We start from the raw sequence: 9,238 nt of genomic DNA on the forward strand, positions 1-9,238 counted from the left end.
ACCCTTAACCTTACTTTTATTAGGACACTACGGGCAATTTAGCATGGCCAATCCACCTAACCCGCACATCTTTGGACTGTGGGAGGAAACCGGAGCACCCGGAGGAAACCCACGCACACAGGGGGAGGACGTGCAGACTCCACACAGACAGTGACCCAGCCGGGAATCGAACCTGGGACCCTGGAGCTGTGAAGCATTTATGCTAACCACCATGCTACCCTGCTGCCCCTTAGAAGTACAGGGTGTTGGTGAGATCACATCTCGAGTACTCTGTACAGTTTTGATTTCCTTCTAAAAGAAAAGACATGAATGCTTTTGAAGCAGTTCCCAGAGGTTCGCTCGACTGGTACCTAGTATGAGGTGGGGCTATGTTCTGAGGAAAGGTTAGACAGGCTGGACTTATATCCAATGAGGTTTAGCTCACACAGACACACACATGCACAAAGCTTGGTAAAGATAGGACATTTTTACAATTTATAATTAACCCAGTCTCTGATTTATGATTTCTAGTCTCCAACGTAATAATTTTTTGAATGGATTTGATGGTTTAAAGTTGAAGTCAGGGTCTATCAGGGTCTTGCGAAGTGAAGGGATCATAGCAGGATGCAAGGTTTCTTCTAACCAAATATCTAGGAGATTGGTTCTCAGCTGAACTTTAAGATTGGAACAGGTGAAGTACTTTGGCGACTTTGCAGCTAGTTTCAGAGCCTAGTTCTCAGATTGGCGGATGACTGATGATTCCGATGATCTGCTGTATCCTTGGGTAATAAGAGTATGGACCCTGAAACCAGTTTTAATCACTGGCCATGGGGTTAATACTTCTAAGGCCCATCAAGTCTAATTTGGATGCGAGAGGTCATCAAGATACAATGGGAAGTTGATAGGAACGAATTAACATAGGACTTAGGAGCAGGACGAGGCCATGCTGCCCTTTGAGTCTGCTCCTCCATTCAACAAAATCATGGATGATCTGGTTGTGACCTCAGCTCCACTTTCCAGGAAGTCACCCATAACCTTTTACTTCTTTGTCAAAAATCTGTCTAAATCTGCCTTGAATAACTTCACTGATAGTGGTCAAGGTAAGTGAATTTTTCCTTTTGTACAGTATGGAACATGGGGACAAACAGTCTGCAAACTCCAGGGGCTGGATTCTCCAATTGGCGATGCCAAAATCGCATTTGAAGATTGGCCGGAGAATCCGTTTTGACGGCGAAATCAACGGCGGCACAGTTTTTCGGATGCTCCCCCCCCCCCCCCAACGCGTCATCACTGAATATACCGCACACCGTTGAGACGGCCTCAGGATGTCACCTGGGGCCCTCTCCCGATGCTACCCTACCGATGGGCCGACCTCCCGACGGCGTGGGACACATGTGCTCACAGTTTTCGGAGACCTCGCATGACAGTCATCGCCGTGCGTATGCGCGACCCCGCACCAGGCAATGCTCTGTCCGCATTTTCAGGTAAAGCCGGGGCATTACATGGCACGGCTGCTAGCCCCCCACTGGGCGGAGCATCAGTCTTGGGGCGGTTCCGACTTTTTGGTCGTAAGACTAGACACAGGCTCTGGACATAGCCTCAAAATCGGAGAATCCAGCCCGACGTTCTTCAGGTACTGACCCATCCTTAAACAATGAGATATGTGAATTCCACCCTCACCCTCACTATGTCCCTATTTCATTCGATATTTGCCAGAGACCTGATACTGTATGTAGTCCAAATGTCAAAAGTCACAAGATTCACTGCAGCTATCTTAACAGCTTGTTTGTGTCCAATTTTTAAAGGTATTACTGAGGTCAAAGCCATTAAAGTGTAATGTGTAGGCTGCCCCAACATTTACAGTGTAAGTGGAACCAGTAGGGAGGGACTTCACTGAAACGCTTTGGAAATACACAGTAGCAGGCCCACAGGGCTCTGGACAGTAAAAAAAAAATGTTTTAAACAGCTTTTCATCTGCTGCTGTTTTGGGTAATGGAATCAATTACTCTCCTAATTATATGTCCAGAATAGGTTTGAAAATTGAAACTATTCTCCCAGGAATGTTGTAGATCAGAAACGCACGGGTATCCTTGGTAACCAACATTGCTGAGGGTATAATTTAGAAAATTGTATCACAACATATTTCCCTTATTTACGTAATTTAAAAAAAAAAAATTTGTTAGGCGTCGAAGGCAATTGAGTAAAACATATGAACAAAAGTAGAAGCTTGGGTAGGTCAATTGACCCTTCGACCCTAATCTATCTTTCAACAAGATCATGGCTAATTTTTTAATTCAATCTTTCTGCACCATCTATTCACATCTGTCTTGAATATAGTCACCAACTGTCCTCCCGCAGCCCTCTGGTGCAGAGAAGATTCACACCCCTCTGAGAGAGAAAAACTCTCCTTGTCTCAGTCCTAATTGGCTGCCTCCTATTCTGAGTCTGTGACCCTAGTTCTAGACTCCTCAGTCAGGAGCAAGATCCTTCCAGCATCTGTTAAGGCCCTAGAGAACTTTATATGGTTAAATGAGATTATCTCTCATTTTTCCAAACTGTAAGGAATATATACCTAGGGGTAGATTCTCCGATTTTGAGGCTATGTCCAGAGGAAGTGTTTCGTTTGACAATGAAAAAGTCGATGGCGCCCCCGCACCTATGCTCTGCCCGATGGGGGGCTAGCAGCCATGCCACGTAAACCCCTGGCTTTATGTGGCACACATGCACACAGAGGTGACCTGCAGCGGCTGTGCCATACAACATGGCACCGGTCGCGGGCGGACCCAGCCTGCCAGATTGTGCCCCCCCTAACTCCCCTCGCCACCCCCGGACTACTCCCACCAGTTCCCCCAGCCCCCGCCGAAGCCCCCCCGGCCAACGGAACGGCTCCCCCCCACCGACTGCGGCAGTGCTGGACACAGTCCTTAACCGCCACGCGAGATCCCCAAAAACTGTGAGCACAAGCGACCGACGCCATCGGGAAGTCGGGTCTTCAGGGGTGACGTCCTGAGGCCGAACCAACGGTGTGTGGCGTACTCAGCGATTTTGAGGGGGTGGAGCATCTGAAAAACGGTGCCCCTCCCCCCGATTTCAGCGTAAAATCAGATTCCCCAGCCAATTGCCGAACGCGATTTTGGTGTCGGCAATCGGAAAATCCAGCCCCTAATCTCTCACTCTCTTCTCATAAATCAATTCCCTTATTCTAGGAATTAGCCCGATAACCTCTCGCTACTGTTGAGTACCAAGTTTTTCCAGTCTCGTACCATTTAAAAAATATTCTCCTTTTCTATATTTCCTACCAAAGTAGACAACATCACATTTCTCCATATCGCATTCCATGCACCATGACAGGTCACTGACTTGACCTGTCTCTATTGCTCTTCAGCTTCTTCTCCTCAAGATTCACTTTTACATCTAGCTTTGCATTGTTAGAAAACACTAGATACATTACTCTATGCCCTGAGCTACGTGATTGATATGGATTGTAAGTAACTGAAGCCCAAGCACTGATCCTTGGCGTACCACAATAATCACAGTCTGCCAACCTGAAAATCACCAGTTTCTTGATGTTTTGTTGAAAATCAAAATTCACTACATTCTCTGTTTCCTGATCATCTACACTGTGTGGCGCTATCAATTGCACTCAAAGACGAGAGATATGTACAATTGAGGCTTTATTGCTGTGTGTTGCTATTCCTCCGGCTGCAACTGTAGACTAGGGTCTGAGTGACTCACACGCATATTTATACACAAGCTCCCTGTGGGCGGAGCTAGCCGGCAGGGGCTTACCGGAGTGTTGCTCGTTCTGGGTGAGTGTGCTTACCACTCGATTTGGCTCTGTTTCGTTACTTAGCTCTTGAGTCGCCGGGTATCGTTAAGATACTGCCACAAGTTTCAAGGTCAAGTTCAAAGCAATAAAACCATACACCAATTAGTAAGTTCAAACAACTGAGTTATTATAATACAATTATAATACCACCCATGCACACGCTAAGATATTAAACTATTCCTACCACTAAATAAACCAATACTTATCTCAAAGGGAACTGCCGGATCAGGGGACAAGTCCTCTTGCTCTGCTCTGGTCTGCAGACTTCAGGTTGGTACGGGTTAAAAGGGGTCAGGAGTGTCTATCTCTGGTAGCGATCGTTGTGAGACACTTACTTGCTGGCGGCTTCTGTCCCAAACCTGTCCTCTCTCTCGGTCCAAGGTCTTCTTTGGTAAAAGCTGGTCGAGATGCTGGTCCAGAGAGGAGGGCTGGTCAAGAAGAACAAACTAAGTGTGGGACCTGTCTTTATAGGTCCTAGGGCTCCGCGCCCTTTTGGGCGGTCTCTCTACCTGCTGGGAATCGATTGGGTCTCTTCCCAATCGATTTGTTTGAATCCCCCAATACTGAGGCTGTCTCTCGCTACTGAGCGGGCCTTCAGGTGATTTGTCTTCGAACCCCGCTGGTGCCGGGGTGTCTGGATTCCCATACAATGTTGCAATCACTTCTCTATTTGTGTCCTTTGGTCCCTGGGATCGTTCCATTGCTATGTTAACTATCCCGGAGATTGCCTCATTAGTATGCGGAATGTTCGTTTTGGTGCTGTCTGCTCTCTTAGCAGACAGAATACATATTGGCTTGGTGCAGGCCTGCTTGTGCTGCAAACATTGTCCATTTAACCTGCAAGCTTTGCGTTCCTCCATTTTGTATTGAAGGAATGGCCAACTTTGGTGGGCTACAGGAGGAACCTGTATTACAGCTACAGCCATACATCCCCCTACTGCAAGCATGCATATCTACAGTGGTTATCACCACACCCTGTTAGTTGCAACTTCAAAAAATTCCCTTTCATAATCCCTGTGGACACATCCCAATATTAGGATTCTCTAGGTACACTGTTACCGCACCCAAATAATAGATTCTAGCATTTTTCCTTCATACTAATCTCAAGTTAAGCGGCCTATGGTTCCCAATTTTATCTCCTCTCCTTCTTGAATAACGAGTTATATTTAATGATTTCCAATCCATGATGACCATTCTAAAATCTCAGGAACAAGCATCCTCTATCTCTGTAGGTACCGATTTAAAAAATTTTTAGTGTTCTTGGCAAGGCCACCTTGCAGCAACCCTACCCGATCCCCAACTGAAGGCAATTAAAGTGTTTGGAGAGCTTGTTAATGAGCTGATTGTTGATATTTCTCAGGGATGACGAGCTGCACGCGCTGTCTGAGGTGAAAGGAGATGGCAGCCAACCCCATTACCCCGGAAGCCATAATGCTTTCCAGAGTGTACCAGGAACCTGTGCATTGGTAAACCAATGTCCTTGGCATTGCACAGCTGATTGGCTGGTGAACAGTTAGCACTCAGGCATCGCAGGAGTTCATCACCTTCCTACCATCACATGGCAAAAGAGTCAGGATCAAAGCAGCCAAGGACATTGGCTACCAACTGACCAAAATGAAGGCATGATGTGGAGATGCGGCGTTAGACTGGGGTGGGCACAGTAAGAAAGTTGTACAACACCAGGTTAAAGTCCAACAGGTTTGTTTGGAATCATTAAACTTTCAGAGCGCAGCTCCTTCATCAGGTGACTCACCTGTAAGACTTCTTATTGTGCACAAAGAAGCAACAGCAGGCAATGGGCATGAATCTTTGATTTCTGGCCCAGGTGGCAATGAGTAGCAATGCCCTTCACAATGAGGGCAGAGCACTGGGAACACAGAGGACAGGGACAAGAGGCAGAAGGACACACACAGCATATCCTTGCCATAAGATCTATAAGCAAAGACAGAGCTACCTGGAGAGGGTAGTCCTGCATTTTCCAAGCAGATAGTCAGAGACATCTGTGCCCTTGTCCTCAGAAGACTTTGCATCTCACTGGACTAGAGCCCTGCAGTAACTATGTAAGCCTCCATGTCTAGAGCTTGTAATCTCTGGTTCCTTCCAAGGGTCAGCTGCAGGCCTCGGTGCATATCACAAACAGCTGCACACCTCTGCACCTTACAGGTCATTGATGCCCTATGTTTGAGAGCTAGGCAGTATATTCAATTCCAAACAGATGTGCCCTTACAGTGAGCAAGGGAAGTGTGTTTCACCACCATTGCTGGATTCCCCCAGGTGCAGGGCATCGTCAATTGCATCTGTCAAGGCACTGATCACTGGTCGGTGAGATCCAACAACAGGAAAGGTACTATTCCCTCAATGTTCACCTGGGATGCAACTACAATAAGAGCTTCCTCCATATACTTTGTCTATATATGATTTGTGGAACCCATCCTTCAGTCACCTGAGGAAGGAGCTGCGCTCCGAAAGCTAGTGACACCAAACAAACCTGTTGGACTTTAACTTGGTGTAAGACTTCTTACTGTGCTCACCCCAGTCCAACGCTGTCACCTCCACATCATTCCTCCATGTATGCACGTCACGTTCTTGCTGGCTGCTATGGTTCTTTCAATCCTCTGATAGTCCAGGTTGCCTCAGACTTCATTCAAATCCCTATTGTCCAGGGATGGATCTGAGGGAACGGGGTACTCACCCTTCTGTGAGAAAGACAGAGACACAGTTGTCAGTTGCCTTCTAGGACACCCATTGAGCAGGCCTTCAGGCTCCAATGATGTAGTTCAGGTGCCTGGACAGTCAGATGGCAGCCTCCAATACCCTCCTGCAGGGGTCCCGGTCATTGTGTCTGTCTGCTACACTCTCCATGACACTTCTCTGCTGTGAGCTGTATACTAACAGGATGGTGAGGCCCTGGTAACGAGGAGGAGCAGGAGGTGGAAGAAGAGGAAGATATGGAAGGGGCTGATGCAGAATACTGAAGATGCATCTAGTCACAGGATTTGCCCTCACCCCGGAGAAAACCTTAAAATCCTTCACCATCTAAAACTAATTTCCATGTCACACCAGCAATGAAAGGAGTCTCACACATGTGGCTTGTGTCATTAATTAGACAGTGATAATAAAGGGAAACAGAGCATTGAGAATGTGAGAAGATGCCCTCGTGACCCACTCCATGCTTTTTGTGAGGCAGTGGCCTTCACACTTGGCCACACCTATGCAGTGTTTGCATGGTGACAGCTTGCCCACTTGTCTTTGCCTGTGGTTGGGATGTACATGGTGGTTGTCCTCATCCTGGAGGCGCCTGCTGCTGCTGCACCTACATATTTGCAGGGACAGCCTCTATCACTTGGCCCTGCTGCAGAAATGCTTCCTCCCTAAGAAAGGCCAAGTTGGCAGAGGATGATGAAGGCGTCTCGTGGCAGGTGGCGCACTCACTCTCCTTCATGAAACCCCCAGGTCTTGATGGGCACACTGGATGGCTGGAGGGGATCATCAGCTGAGAGACAAATGACATCCAGTCCAACATCTCTGTGCTAGTAGAGCCACTGACCTCTCTAGTCTACACAGTATGGCTTGCACAGATCTTTGATGATAAGCCGACAGAGTGAACGAGTAGCAAAGCATATGGGATCTTGGGCTGGATAAAAATAGGTCCTGGGTAAAAAGGCAGGGGCTCATCACTCTAGTCCTTGCACATCTCTGCACATTAGCTCATGTATGTGTCTGTCACTAATTAGAGGCCAAAAGAATATCCTCTGTGACATTATTAGGTTGCAAACAAGAATACTAATTGTTATTATTTAATTTTATTAGAAGAAACTAACAACCAAGATTGTAGTTAACTAACATGTGACTTTATTCAGTATAGGATAGTAAAGGAAAAACTTAGAAGGAGGCACAGAATAGAAAAGATGTCAAATAAAGGGATTCTGGGAATTAGTATCAAGTTTTAAAATAACTTATTCATATAACTTATACACAAGGGACTGGATTCTCCATTTGCCAACGTCAAAATCGGGAAACACAATTGGAGCGGAGAATAGCTTTTGATGCCAAAATCACGGTACGCACCGGTTTGACCCCAAAACGGGTTTCTTCAGCACCCCAAATATGGCATAAACACGTCGCTCGCCGTACAGGCTAAAAGTCCAGTAGGCATATCATTAGCGGACCTGATACCCGATGCTCCGGGCCTCCGCGATTCACCTCCTCCGATGGGCCGATTTACCGACGGCGTCGTTCCCTTGTGGTTATTAAAATCGTGAACCTGACGTCCTGGCTGCTGAGCGAGATAGAGGAGGTAGGAAATGGCGTGGAGCGGCTGCCAGCCTGGACAAGGGCCATGCTAGCTGCAGTGAGGGGGCCCCTGCCAGGGCCGGGGGAGGAGAAGGTGAAGGGAGGGGGAACAGACCGTATGGGTGCTGGGGTGCCCCCCCCCCTCCCCCCCTCCCCGAGAGGACTGAGGAGGTGCCCAGGCACCGACTGCTATTACAGCAGCCATTTTGCTGACCACCCCCACCCACCCTGGCCCCTGGTTCTATAAAGTGACACCGGCCGTATGGGTGCGCCCACCCCCACCCCTCAGGACAGCCCCCCCCCCCCCCCTCCCTGCCCCCGAACACCCCACCCAACCGGCCGCCACCTACCGGGGGACCACCAAGGGCAACACCCACAGCAGCCCCCAGTGAGGGCAATGCCAGTCAACGGTATCCCTGGGAGCAGGGATGGGCACCGGGACCGAGGCACCAATGAGGCCGGGAGTGGGGGGTATGCATGGGCGGGGCCCGCAGTGTCAACTGGGGCCATCATGTAGCCCATGGTACCAGGATGGGCACGGGAGTATGCGCCATGCTAACATGTTGGCCTTTCACCCCCTGCAGAGAATGGCATTCAGACACTAACGCGCGATGCTGGCCGCTGTGGTGATGGCCGCAGCTCTGCCAAGATGCCCTGCGGCAGCGTGAGCGGAGGCCGCTCAGAGAGGAGGGGGATGCTGCAGCAGAGGAGTGGGCTGCAGAGGGGCAGGTGGTGGCCGCACAGGCTGGAGGGCCGGCCGCCCAATAGGATGAGGAGGAGGACGAGGTGCCATGGAAGCACCGGATGAGCCCCTGTGTGTACCGCAACTGCATGTCGTTCGAAGACCTGCCAGACCGGGCATGCAGATGGAGACTGCGGATGAGCAGAGGGACTGTGAGACACATCTGCCGGATGATGGCACAGCTAGCACACAGGGGTATGGGGCAGGACACCCACTGCCGGTGACTGTCAAGGTGACGGTCACCCTGAACTTCTATGCAATGGGGTCCTTTCAGTCACTGAGTGGGGACCTGTCTGGGATCTCGCAGACATCGGTGCACAGGTGCCTCCGTGCCGTTACAGAGGCCCCATGTGCACAGGTGGACCTGTACATCCTGTTCCATGTGGACCGCGCCC

This window comes from Scyliorhinus canicula, chromosome 1 (assembly GCF_902713615.1).
Source record: "Scyliorhinus canicula chromosome 1, sScyCan1.1, whole genome shotgun sequence".
Lineage (NCBI taxonomy): Eukaryota > Metazoa > Chordata > Chondrichthyes > Carcharhiniformes > Scyliorhinidae > Scyliorhinus > Scyliorhinus canicula.